Source organism: Oncorhynchus masou, chromosome 15 (assembly GCF_036934945.1).
Source record: "Oncorhynchus masou masou isolate Uvic2021 chromosome 15, UVic_Omas_1.1, whole genome shotgun sequence".
NCBI classification, from domain to species: Eukaryota; Metazoa; Chordata; class Actinopteri; order Salmoniformes; family Salmonidae; genus Oncorhynchus; species Oncorhynchus masou.
In genome coordinates this window covers 6,517,458-6,532,060 of record NC_088226.1, presented here as the reverse complement: position 1 = coordinate 6,532,060, position 14,603 = coordinate 6,517,458, and the positions used below count along the sequence as shown (strand labels likewise).

The 14,603-nt window shown below is 40.9% G+C and overlaps 1 long non-coding RNA gene across 1 annotated transcript; it reads right to left on the bottom strand.

Annotated features, from left to right (window-relative positions):
• Nucleotides 1–7,702: 7,702 nt before the first annotated feature.
• LOC135555422 (uncharacterized) lies at nucleotides 7,703–14,590 on the bottom strand. Its single transcript, XR_010457869.1, has 3 exons — nucleotides 14,529–14,590; nucleotides 13,645–13,702; nucleotides 7,703–7,971 (listed from the first exon to the last, which is right to left on the bottom strand). It is a non-coding gene; the product is annotated as an uncharacterized LOC135555422 (long non-coding RNA).
• Nucleotides 14,591–14,603: the final 13 nt, after the last annotated feature.

The following is a 14,603-nucleotide window of genomic DNA, read 5'->3' as shown; positions in this document are numbered from 1 at the left end:
CCCCCACAGCTAACACACACAACTTTCTCCACCGAAACTACACATTCCTTCGTCTCATGACCTCCTGCACACTTTTCACATCTAGGAATCTCCCTCCTACACACTGCTGCAACATGCCCATGAACTTGACAACTAAAACACCAGTATTTTTTTAACAATGCTCTCACGGGATAGCGTACATGACATTGTTGGGCAAAGACTCTACATCAAAACTCAGCAGGACAGACAATGTCTTCTTCGTACACTCTCCATCGGATCTGTGTCTCACCAAACGGCCGGTATCACAGATACCAAGAATTTCTTCAATTTCAACTGATCCTCCTCAACACTTAATGCCACCCCAATATTACTCCTTTCAATGGCGCCGTGCTCCAAAGAGCAAACCAAGACACAATTATTTTCCCTAATCACGTGATCCGGAGCACCCACTCCCTCTGGACTGAAGAAACACAATAAATCATCACTAGTCCACTCCCGAGTTACACTCACCAATCAACAGTCCCCAACCTCTTCTCCACCCAATATGGATCAGCCAAAATGCAAGGATCCACAAATCTCACTCCCACTGGGCCAGAATCCTCCTTTTCATCTTCTGGATGAGGCCCAAACTCGACAGGCCTCACCGCATATACTACCTCCATACTCTCTTCAGGTTCCATCTCTGAGCTACTAGAGCAGGTATCCTACTTTTTGCACTTGAAGCCAACCTTCCTCAGCAGCCTGCTTCCCTTCTTAGCGGTCATCACTGCACCTGCCACTACAATTAATTCACCCTCGTCACGTTCACTTTCCTTCTCTAGCTTTTCCAAAAGTTCTGTGCGATCCTCCATTCCATATTCCCTCAAAACATATTCCACTGTTTTCCTTATGCGCCATCTTCTCCTTTACCAGATCTTCCAGAAGCCTTGTGCAATCCCCACTCCATATTTATTCATAATATGTTCCACTTTCATCCTTTTTTCCTTGTCTGCCATCTTCTCCACCAAGCAGGCCTCCCTTGAGCTCTCAACTCATTCTATTTTCCATTATCTCAGTCTTTTATTGCATTTCAACAATGGTTTCACTTTCACAAATACTTGTCATTTAACAAATTACTGTACTTTATATTAATTTATCCTAACAAATGCACTGAAGTAGTAAAATTACATATGTTGCATGAATTCACAATGGAAATATAATGAAATGGAAAAATTATTTAATTATTACTCCCACAATTTCACAAATGTTCACCATATATTTGACCCATTCTACACTTGACAAGCAGTTCCTTATTCCATCAATTTGTACGCGTGGTCATGGCGGTGCGTAAATGTACGTAAACTCTCAAGCAAACGTTCATATTGATCAATCTTACACTTTACATTGGAATGATCCCACGCATGGTTTACGCACAGATTTGTGCCTATGAATGATAAATGAGGCTCCAGGAATTTACGCCCAATGTACCTTTACTGTAAATATGTAGCGAAATTTCACATCACATCCATTAGTGTAAATGTATTGGTACTTTGGACTCCATGTTGTTTGGCTAATGTCACCCATGTCTTCTAAGTCTCCTCCTGTACCCACACACATACAGTAAATTCCCCCCCTCCCAGACCACTTATCCACCCTGACCTTTTTAAAGTGGGTATCAGTCTTAATGTAGGCTTATACACATCAATAACTTAATTACATTTGTCAAGCAATTGCAATTTATGTAAGTGTTCGTTCTTGGCCTCTTTCTCCTTGTGCAGAAATTACTTTCCCATCAGACATCACTTCAGATTAGACTCTGACTGCTGTTGGAACATCATGTTGCATGTACAGTAAGAGGTTAGTGTGGGGGTGGCACTGACTGAGGGAAGAAATAATCCCGCTTAAAAACAGAGTATCTGTATTGCAGCCATATATTAATGAACCATCCATGGAGGAATTATAATATATGATTATTTCTGTAAGTGCTTTCTGGCCTCTTCAATATACAAGTAATGATAATAGATCATTAAAACTATTCATTGAGTGATTGAACCTCCTGCACCCAGTCAAGATCATTCTTATGCTACAATCTGCCTCTGTCTTTGGCATTGTGCATTACTTTGAACACTGCTGCTGCAAGTCTGAAAGAATCATAGTTTTGTTTACCAGCTTGCTGGGAGTGTGTGAGTTTGTGTGTGTGGCTGAGCAAATCTCCCAGATGGTAACTATGCAGTTTTTTTTTGACATTGACAAAGTACCTGCCTGGGAGTCCTAAATTGACTATGGTGTAAGGACCTCTAGTGGACTGTAGTTTAACTACAGTCACTGTACAATAAATTAACCCTAAGTCAATCACCCAGTTGATCACCGATGGTGTGCTGTCTGTCTCACAGGGGACATGGAGGACGGACGGGTGGACAGCCATGCTATTGGTGTTTGGTCAGGCTGATTTCACTGCCACCCACCCCCCCACACCCCATCAAACCAGCTGCTGAATGGAGAAATTAGCCCCATCACTCACTCTTCTCACTCATAGAAAAAGGCTGACTGGGTTTAAGGGACTGATAAATTGCTTCTGCTCATTCCTTCATATATCTTGACCTGAACTGCACACACACTGAAGTGTAATCTTCCTGACACGCTAGCCCCTACATACTGTATATTGTTTATTATTACGGCTGAAATTGCTTTCATTAGAATCTCTCTTCTTCATGGGTATTTGCATTGGGTGTAACCTTTACCTACTATAGTCAGATAGCCTTTACTCAATTATGAGTTCATCTGTGCGCACTACTGTAAAAATATTATTCTAAATGCTCTTGGACATAGCTTTAATCTGCAGTACTTTCTTCAATGACTCATTGGCTATTGGCACTAAATAGTAATTCCCTCATATTTGAATTCAAAAGGACCTCAGAGAAGAAATCACATCTATGTAGAAGAAGCTGTTCTGCAGAACAAAGAAGGGCTGGGCGAAATGAGTTAATTACCTGATTGAAGACTGAACATAATTTAAAAGCAAGGCAAGCAATCAAACCAGAAACCCCAATCTCTCTGAAGTAATTACTAGATCCGTGCCTTCTACACCGAGCTGTCAATCACTCCACACAAACAGGCTCCAGCTTCATACTGAGACAAAGAGCTCTCTACAATTAAAGGGATTGTAATGAGATAAAAACATTTTAGACTTTGTGTTTGTGTGTCTATCGGGAATTGTTTTAATTAGCTATTGATACAGATCAACTGGCTATCATCCTGAGTCAGTTCAGCCTCGGGCACACTTCTCTCACTCTGATGCCAATAGTACTTTTCATCTTGGACACACACACACATTCTCTTTCTATGCAGGGATTTCCTGGGCTGTTTGTTGAGAGTGAGTGAGGGGGTATTTTAATTGGATTTTGAATGATCCATTCCACAGTGTGAGGCTTTTGGAACAAGTTTACTGTTGGTTCTGAAGTGAGTTAAATTCCTTCAAAACCTTTTGTATTTTTCGTTTTCTGAGAGGGCTTTAGTTATTATTTCAACTGACTTCCCTTAGGGTATCTTCCCCAAAACTACGATAGAGAAACACAGAGAACTATACTGAGCTGAAAGAAAGCACAATGGTGACACTGAATCACCAGGGGAAAGCCTTATCTACCACACTGACTCACTGCTGCTAATTAAAAGAGGGAACTTAAAGACTAGAATAAGGAGATGAAACAGGATGGTGTCATCCAGGACATGAACATCACTTGTTAAGGTTGCTATTGCCTAGATGTTCATGATCCCTCTGTTGACAATGGTAAAGATGAAGGAGAATTACACGGAGCAAAGATACAGACAAAGATGGTGACAACAGAAACTACACAATCTCTGTGTGTGTGTGTGTGTGTGTGTGTGTGTGTGTGTGTGTGTGTGTGTGTGTGTGTGTGTGTGTGTGTGTGTGTGTGTGTGTGTGTGTGTGTGTGTGTGTGTGTGTGTGTGTGTGTGTGTGTGAGAGAGAGAGAGACGTGACGCTCTGGATGTGTGGAGGCGGCGTACAGGGGAGGACAACATTCAATTAGAGCCAATTGCAGAATTACAGCTAATCAGACAGGAGAGATAATATGTCTGTGATGAGGATGATAAGGTCAGGTTGGAGGGGAGAGAGGAGCTGAGTGTAATACTGCAGGTCTGGAACCTCCCTTTGGACAGGACTGTCTACTGAGCTGCTTTCAAAATGGGGATAGGAAACAGTAACCCGACATAAAAGAGAACAAGGGATGGGGGCTATACCCATATGTGTGCAATGAAAGGGTTAATACAGGTAGGCTGGAGAAAGTGAATAGATCTGTTGGGGCTGTGGCTACCTTAATGACATTTCTAGAGATATATAGCTTTATTGTTTACTCAGACTATCATCTTTTAAGTGATCATTATCTGTGTTGACAAGCAAATGCAGTTGTGGGAGTAATAGCAGAAAAATGCGGAAGCATACTTCAAATATTGGCATGGCCAGCCCATCACAGGCTCCAGCTGTGCACTTCAGTGGTGTTTAAAAATAACATTTATGCATTGGTGTTTTATTATAGTCTGACATTTACCTGGAATTTTCTTTGAAATGACTAGGTCAAAATTCTGATTATTATAATTACCTTTTGGTTTCTTTGGGATTCATGGAGAAAATAGCCCTCTGTATCGTTTGGTAAATAACAATGTACAAACTGTTACTGTACCACGTGATTTTATGACTAAGTACCAGGTCAATAGAGTCTGAAACAGGACTGTGAAATATATTGTTGCATTTTCCTCTGCTGTCCCAGTAACCTCCACTAATTTATTTTGTGCAGTATGTTGAAGTGAGGTTTGTCAACACACAAACCCAACCAGGATCCTCCTGAAAACCATGGCATATTGCCCCAGTTAGAATATAAAGCACTCAAACTTCTACAGATGCACAATCGAGAGCATCCTGGCGGGCTGTATCACCGCCTGGTACGGCAACTGCTCCGCCCTCAACCGTAATGCTCTCCAGAGGGTAGTGAGGTCTGCTCAACGCATCACCGGGGGCAAACTACCTGCCCTCCAGGACACCTACACCACCCGATGTTACAGGAAGGCCATAAAGATCATCAAGGACATCAACCACCCGAGCCACTGCCTGTTCACCCCGCTATCATCCAGAAGGTGAGGTCAGTCAAGGGGGAATCAAAGCTGGGACCGAGAGACTGAAAAACAGCTTCTATCTCAAGGCCATCAGACTGTTAAACAGCCACCACTAACATTGAGTGGCTGCTGCCAACACACTGACACTGACTCAACTCCAGCCACTTTAATAATGGGAATTGATGGGAAATGATGTAAATATATCACTAGCCACTTTAAACAATGCTACCTTATATAATGTTACTTACCCTACATTATTCATCTCATATGCATACGTATATACTGTACTCTATATCATCGACTGCATCCTTATGTAATACATATATCACTAGCCACTTTAACTATGCCACTTTGTTTACATACTCATCTCATATGTATATACTGTACTCGATACCATCTACTGTATCTTGCCTATGCTGCTCTGTACCATCACTCATTCACATATCCTTATGTACATATTCTTTATCCCCTTACACTGTGTATAAGACAGTAGTTTAGGAATTGTTAGTTAGATTACTTGTTGGTTATTACTGCATTGTCGGAACTAGAAGCACAAGCATTTCGCTACACTCGCATTAACATCTGCTAACCATGTGTATGTGACAAATAACATTTGATTTGATTTGATTTGGTTTGGTTTCTTTGAAGTTGTGTGAACGTACGTTTGAGTTTTTCCATTAGTTCTGGAACAAAGCCATATGGTTCCTGACCAGTAAAACGCACCATGTTTTTTTAAATGTTCTGAGAACGGAAATGAAAATTTCACCTATTCTGGGAATGTACATTTTTAGGGAGTTTGTGAGAATGTTTTACTGTGGTTCACTGAAAGTTTTCCTGGGAGGTTTTATTCATTTGTGCTGAGAACGGAAATAGGTTACTTGAAGGTAATTAAATTTCTTTCTGAGAACATGTTTCAATAAGGCTTTTATTAGAACTCCTAGCTTAGTTTGGATTAACCTCCAAGCACAGATAGAACACATGGAAATTAATTTGCTTAGGCATCAATCATGCAAACAAATTTAGATTTTTTATTGTAGATATTCTGTTCTCTGTCCATGGAATTAGTCCACTGCGCCTCCAGGATGAAGCTAGCATGATATGTTTTTTTTTTAAACTCGTACAAAGTTGTTAATTTTAGTCTATTCAAGCAGACCTCATTTCAAAGGAATCAAGCACTCATTAGGATCAGGTGTGGCCAATTAGTGGACGCAGCCAACAACAAACCTGAACCCACTTAACAAGATAAAGGATAGAGTTTTGTTGATGTTGAGAAGAATGGAATGTGTATCTTTTTAAATAACTTTCTTAAAACGTTACAGAAGTTTTGTGTTTTTTTATGGAAAGTGTTCTTAACGTTCTAGGGATAATTTGAGAATATGACTTTAAATAGAACCATGAGGAAACGTTATGCTGAAGTACTGAAACTTCCACAGAAGAACGTTATTCCTTAATGTTCTCTGAACTATTTTAGAACATTCCAGTTGGACAAACTTCCTATACCATTACCAAATTGAAATTAAATGTAACCATCTTTGAACCTTTAGGAAACGTTCTGTTAAAGTAATGAAATATCAAGAAAATAACCTCTTTTTTTGTCAAGTTCCTTAAATGTGCTGAGAATGTTCCAAAGCTACACAACTTTCCTTCACCATTCCCAGAAAGTTGTGGGAAGATTGTACGCAAAAGAACCATAGGACAAACACGCTCTCACCAAACGTTAAGAAACATATGGTTTTCAGAACGTTATGTGCTAGCTGGGCGAGAAGTAATATTCTGCCTTTGTTTTGGCCATTTGTATTTTAAAGCATTCTTAACTGATACCAAAGATGGCACAATTTCACTCAATTGATCTAAAACCAGGGGCTGTGTTAACAGATAAAAGCCCCTCAATGCCAAAACAGTGTTATGTTATGATGCAGTCTCTTTTTGTCTAGATCTTTGGGAGGGCTTAGTAGCACAAGATGGCATTATACACTTAGACTTGAGCTGACTGGAAGAGAGTTTCTAACTGTTTTAACTCCATTCCCCCTTCCTGCACCTGCTCTATGAAATTATTTTTTTGCTTCTGCCAGAACATCTTTGATCCAGCAGCTTTGAATCCCTCTGCAGATGCTGCCTTAAGAGCCATTCTACTAACCAGAACCAGAGCCAGAACCAGAACCAAGGCCACAGCCAGGCTGAGACAAAGAATGTCCAGACACACACAGTTGAGACAGCTGCAGCCATAGCCATATAAAACAATGTACATTTTTGGTGAGCTGTCATTTTACAACTGAGTGCAATGTGATGATGAGGACTATTTTAAAAAATGGGTTATATAATTCAAGACATTATTGTGACAAACAACACAAACAACATTTGTTCAATAAAAGGGGTTTATTATTGAAAATCAAGGCAGATTTCAGACACAGTCTGAGTATCCTCCACCTCTATGGCCATCTAGTTCAATCAGTTGGCACAGACAAAGGCAAACAGGTTGGAACATTTGAGATCATTCCATTGCATTCCACCGGGCCAGTTAGTGAGAACACAGTCTTCAGTGTCTTGGTCATTATCTAGGCTGCTCTTCGTTCCAGTGGGTCAACCTGGGAGCCGTCAGACCACATCCACCTGCCCTCCTTGTGGATGTTACTCAATCCGATCCAGGTGAGACTCTCAGCTGGGTCGTAGATCTTGATCAGGTTGTTTATAATGTAGTGTTAATCCAGGTAGTGAACAGAGGCCAGGTTAGCTTTCTGAGACACTCAGTGTGACTCTGCATTGGCCCAATCAACACGCATGGCAATATACTTGAAGCAACGGCCATTAGAGCTGTACCAGCCCATGGAGCAGGAGCCCAGGAAAAGCTTTCCATCCTGGCCAGACAGAACACCTACAGCAAGGCTGAAGAGACAGAAGAAACAGTGGAGCACTAACATGGTGAAAAGCTGCTGGGATCTGCAGCTCTGCTCTTGGAGGTTCACTGTGCCAGGCTTTTATTACATTTAGAGAGGATTGGACAAGGTTGTTGCGAGGCGGGATATCATTGGTAGATCATTTCTGGACATGGAACCCTCATCACCTCAAAATGAATGGTATACAATGAACTATTGACCTATGTCATCTGTGAGGCTGTTTAGTCAGTGTATGTGGCAAAAAAAGACACAGAAATCAGAGGTGTTATTGTATTTCTCTCTACCCTCACTAAGCGATATAAACAAGCTGTAAAAGGCAGCACTACAAGATAAGTGCTATTGCCACATAAACCAGTTCTTATCTCTGCAGCTGTGTTCTTCCCATAATCTATGCCAAGTTAAGAAGGAAAGAAAATAAACAGAATTAACGTAACAAAATACAAAATATCACTTTTGGGTTAATCGTCAGTGATATCAACGAAAACTATTGTTGCTCTTTAGAGAAGACAGTAGAGAGGTCTTCATAGTCTAGGTACATTAACTAAGCACACAGATACAGTAATGGTGCCTCTAGCAGTTCTCAATGAAAGAGGTTCTCAATGGACATAGCCAGTAAGTGAATGTATTGTCTTGAAACAATTGAATTAATAACTGAAGAAAATCTGAAATAATAATATAGGTTAGATGTTTTGTGACTGGTCGAAAGGTACGTACTAGGGTTTAGTATCGTATTTTGTGTACTGTAGGCAGACCAACAGTAAGCAGGTTTCCATTGACCCAGCAACAACAACAAAAACATTGCGATATAGGATCATTTTAAAGATCGACAAAATTTGTATCCGTTCGACAGGGGTGGATTTTTCTTTTGTTGAACTTTCTTTATTGCGAAAAATTATGATGGAAACTGTGTTTTTCGAATAAATGATGATTGTCAAACCACTTTGAAGGTACGCAAGGCAGGTGGTGATCACGTAACTGTAAGATCCACTCCACATGTAGTTATAAATGTCTACTGTTTGCAAATTAATTTTGAATTTTGAATTGCTTTGTCTTGTTTTACTGGTTGACTTGCCAGTTTCACCATCCAATAATTTCTGGTCTTCAGGGGTGCACCTTGGCATTAACCATGGCGATATGCTGGCACATGATAATTATTAGAATATGGCAAATATTAGTCAATTATTGCATTCTATCCAAGCTGGTTTTCGTGGGATACCTGAGCTTTGGCCATTTTTATGTACATCTTGGTGTTGGGGGGGGTTATGTTTTGATGCATGCCAGCAAAGCCACTACACAACACAGCACTAAAAAATACATTAATTGCACTATAATGGTGACATGCGGTGCCCACAAAGTCCCAACACATTACCACTGCTACACCTGGCTATCAGCGGAGCAATATCTGGCAGCGAAACAGTTCATTCAGCCTCATTTACTGCCTTTTTCAAAAACATACAGTGGCAAGAAAAAGTATGTGGACCCTTTGGAATTACCTGGATTTCTGCATACATTGGTCATCAAATTTGATCTGATCTTCATCTAAGTCACAACAATAGACAAACATAGACATAAACTAATAAATTATTTGATTTGATTTTTCTTGTCTATATTGAATACATCATTTAAACAGTGTAGGTTGGAATGTGAACCACTAGGCTAATAACATCTACAAAATCTATTTTTTATTTTTTATTTCACCTTTATTTAACCAGGTAGGCTAGTTGAGAACAAGTTCTCATTTGCAACTGCAACCTGACCAAGATAAAGCATAGCAGTGTGAACATACAACACAGAGTTACACATGGAGTAAACAATTAACAAGTCAATAACACACTAGAAAAAAAGGGGAGTCTATATACATTGTGTGCAAAAGGCATGAGAAGGTAGGCAAATAATTACAATTTTGCAGATTAACACCGGAGTGATAAATGATCAGATGGTCATGTACAGGTAGAGATATTGGTGTGCAAAAGAGCAGACAAGTAAATAAATAAAAACAGTATGGGGATGAGGTAGGTAAAATTGGGTGGGCTATTTACCGATAAGACTATGTACAGCTGCAGCGATCGGTTAGCTGCTCAGATAGCAGATGTTTGAAGTTGGTGAGGGAGATAAAAGTCTCCAACTTCAGCGATTTTTGCAATTCGTTCCAGTCACAGGCAGCAGAGAACTGGAACGAAAGGCGGCCAAATGAGGTGTTGGCTTTAGGGATGATCAGTGAGATACACCTGCTGGAGCGCGTGCTACGGGTGGGTGTTGCCATCGTGACCAGTGAACTGAGATAAGGCGGAGCTTTACCTAGCATGGACTTGTAGATGACCTGGAACCAGTGGGTCTGTTGACGAATATGTAGCGAGGGCCAGCCGACTAGAGCATACAAGTCGCAGTGGTGGGTGGTATAAGGTGCTTTAGTGACAAAACGGATGGCACTGTGATAAACTGCATCCAGTTTGCTGAGTAGAGTGTTGGAAGCTATTTTGGAGATGACGTCGCCGAAGTCGAGGATTGGTAGGATAGTCAGTTTTACTAGGGTAAGTTTGGCAGCGTGAGTGAAGGAGGCTTTGTTGCGGAATAGAAAGCCGACTCTAGATTTGATTTCCGATTGGAGATGTTTGATATGTTTGAGTTTACAGTCTAGCCATACACCTAGGTACTTATAGATGTCCACATATTCAAGGTCGGAACCATCCAGGGTGGTGATACTAGTCAGGCGTGCGGGTGCAGGCAGCGAACGGTTGAAAAGCATGCATTTGGTTTTACTAGCGTTTAAGAGCAGTTGGAGGCTACGGAAGGAGTGTTGTATGGCATTGAAGCTTGTTTGGAGGTTAGATAGCACAGTGTCCAAGGACGGGCCGGAAGTATATAGAATGGTGTCGTCTGCGTAGAGGTGGATCAGGGAATCGCCTGCAGCAAGAGCAACATCATTGATATATACAGAGAAAAGAGTCGGCCCGAGAATTGAACCCTGTGGCACCCCCATAGAGACTGCCAGAGGACTGGACAGCATGCCCTCCGATTTGACACACTGAACTCTGTCTGCAAAGTAGTTGGTGAACCAGGCAAGGCAGTCATCAGAAAAACCAAGGCTACTGAGTCTGCCGATATGGTGATTGACAGAGTTGAAGACGGCTGCACAGTACTGTCTTTTATCGATGGCCGTTATGATATCGTTTAGTACCTTGAGCGTGGCTGAGGTGCACCCGTGACCGGTTCGGAAACCAGATTGCACAGCGGAGAAGGTACGGTGTGATTCAAGATGGTCAGTGACCTGTTTGTTGACTTGGCTTTCGAAGACCTTAGATAGGCAGGGCAGGATGGATATAGGTCTGGAACAGTTTGGGTCCAGGGTGTCTCCCCCTTTGAAGAGGGGAATGACTGCGGCAGCTTTCCAATCCTTGGGGATCTCAGACGATATGAAAGAGAGGTTGAACAGGCTGGTAATAGGGGTTGCGACAATGGCGGCTGATAGTTTCAGAAATAGAGGGTCCAGATTGTCAAGCCCAGCTGATTTGTACGGGTCCAGGTTTAGCAGCTCTTTCAGAACATCTGCTATCTGGATTTGGGTAAAGGAGAACCTGGAGAGGCTTGGGCGAGTAGCTGCCGAGGTTGGAGTAGCCAGGCGGAAGGCATGGCCAGCCATTGAGAAATGCTTGTTGAAGTTTTCGATAATCATGGATTTGTCGGTGGTGATCTAATTGGAGTCAGGAGTCGGCTAACCTGGAGTCCAATCAATGAGACAAGATTGGAGATATTGGTTAGAGATGCCTTGCCCTATAAAAAAACCACAACATTTGAGTTTGCTATTCACAAGAAGCATTGCCTGATGTGAACCATGCCTTGAACAAAATAGATTTCAGAAGACCTAAGAAGACCTAATTTTGACTTACATAAAGCTGGAAAGTACCTCTAAGAGCCTTGACGTTCATCAGTCCACGGTAGGACAAATTGTCTATAAATGGAGAAAGTTCAGCACGGTTGCTACTCTCCCTAGGAGTGGCCATCCTGCAAAGATGACTGCAAGAGCACAGCCCAGAATGCTCAATGAGGTTAAGAAGAATCCTAGAGTGTCAGTTAAATCTCTGGAACATGCTAACATCTCTGTTGATGAGTCTATGACACTAAAACACTAAACAAGAATGGTGTTTACGGGAGGACACCACGGAAGAAGCCAATGCTTTCCAAAAAAAACATTGCTGCACATCTGAAGTTTGCAAAAGAGCATCTGGATGTTCCACAGTGCTACTGGCAAAATATTCTGTGGACAGATGAAACTACAGTTGAGTTGTTTGGAAGGAACACAACACTGTGTGTAGAGAAAAAAAGGCACAGCACATCAACCTCCTCCCAACATCATGGCTTGGGGCTGCTTTGCTGCCCCAGGGCCTGAACAGCTTGCTATTATTGACGGAAAAATGATTTCCCAAGTTTATCAAGACATTTTGCAGGAGAATGTTAGGCTATCTGTCCACCAATTGAAGTTCAACAGAAGTTGGGTGATGCAACAGGACAACAACCCAAAACACAGAGGTAAATCAACAACAGATGGGCTTCAACAGAAGAAAATATGCCTTCTAGAGTGGCCCAGTCAGAGTCCTGACCTCAACCCGATTGAGATGCTGTGGCATGACCTCAAGAGAGCAATTCACACCAGACATCCCAAGAATATTGCTGAACTGAAACAGTTTTGTGAAGAGGAATGGTCCAAAATTCCTCCTGACCATTGTCAGGAGGTCTGATCTGAAACTACAGGAAATGTTTGGTTGAGGTTATTGCTGCCAAAGGAGGGTCAACCAGTTATTAAATCCAAGTGTTCCCATACTTTTCCCACCTTGCACTGTGAATGTTTACACGGTGTATTCAATAAAGAATGGCAGATTGCCTAGTGGTTAGAGCGTTGAACTTGTATCCGAAAGGTTGCAAGATCGAATCCCTGAACTGAACAAGGCAGTTAACCCACTGTTCCTAGGCCATTATTCAAAATAAGAATATGTTCTGAACTGACTTGCCTAGTAAAAAAAAAGACATGAAAATGTATAATTGTTTGTGTGTTTTTAGTTTAAGCAGACTGTGTTTGTCTGTTGTTGTGACCTAGATGAAGATCAGATCAAATTTTATGACCAATTTATGCAGAAATCCAGGTATTTCCAAAGGGTTCACATACATTTTCTTGCCACTGTAGCTGATATGGCTGACTTGCTTAAACAAATGTGGTTTCTACAGACATTTGAGATGTAAAAACTATGGCATGAATGGATAAGGGGCAATCCGTTTTGATTAAGACATGAGCGAGCTAGGACGGACGTAGTCAATAACTATTTGTTCAGCACTTTTGAAATGTACAGCAACAGAATTCAGAACATGGGTCGTTCTTACAATATTCTCGCTGTACACCAAGTCAGAACCATGGGTTAAATAAAGGGGGCATATAAGCAGACAATGAAAGCTCTTACAATATTCAATGATTACATTCCTCTAAAACAGGCTACATGTGCACCATCAAGTCAAAAAAGCAGGGTAGGTTATGAGGAAGGGAAGGGATCAAATTATTAGGGTGGGGCACATGGGCTACTAACAGCTTACTTCACAACATACACTTAGTATTACATTCTCATTGGCATATTCCATAATTTATGCAGCAGCATAAAATACATTTTGGACTCACCTTGTTGTGCTTTGCTCACCTGATCAGGAAGATGGCGTGGCAGTCCTTCTTGTGGGCTCTAGAAAGAGGCAAGAAATTCCGACATGGAATTCTGAGTTGATTGAACATTCAAAATAATTTGTGTTTAGTGAGTCCGCCAGATCAGAGGCAGTAGGGATGACCAGGGATGTTCTCTTGATAAGTGTGTGAATTGAACCATTTTCTGTCCTTCTAAGCATTCAAAGTGTTATGAGTACTTTAGGGTGTCAGGGAAAATGTATGGAGCAAAAAGTACATTATTTTCTTTAGTAAAGTAAAAGTAAAAGTTGTCAAAAATATAATTATTATATTATGGCAAACGAGAAATGCTCACTAACAGGGATGTAAACACATTTATGCACAAAATTGGAGCAAAATCATATTTTTGTTTGTATGGAACATTTTTGGGATTTTTATATCAGCTCATGAAACATGGGAAAAACACTTTACACGTTGCTGTTCTTGTTCAGTGTATTTTCTATGCAAACTTTTTTATGTTGCCAAAAATCTCTGGACAAGTTAATGGAAACAGCTATACAATCTTGATGCAGTCAACAGTGAATCTCTAGCGCCATCTACAGACCGTTTTCTTAAAATGTAACCAGTTCACACAGTATATTCCCCTTGATCAAGTTACATTTGATCATATTTGAGTCACTATGTTTTTTACTATTACTGTAACTGTAACTAATTAAAAACAAAATACATCAAAAGCTGAAATTATATTGATTAACATCTGTATATTTCCATACAAACACAAACTTTTTTTAGGATCGGCTACTATGATGGTTTCATTCATTCATTCATGACAGCATATACAATGTTGCAACCTTTTACTTTTCTGTCAACGGTTTCAACAATGTTACCTTAGCTTATTCCCAGTAATGTCTATCCTCACTTGAAAAACACACTGCTCCATGACAATATGTTACACAAGTATG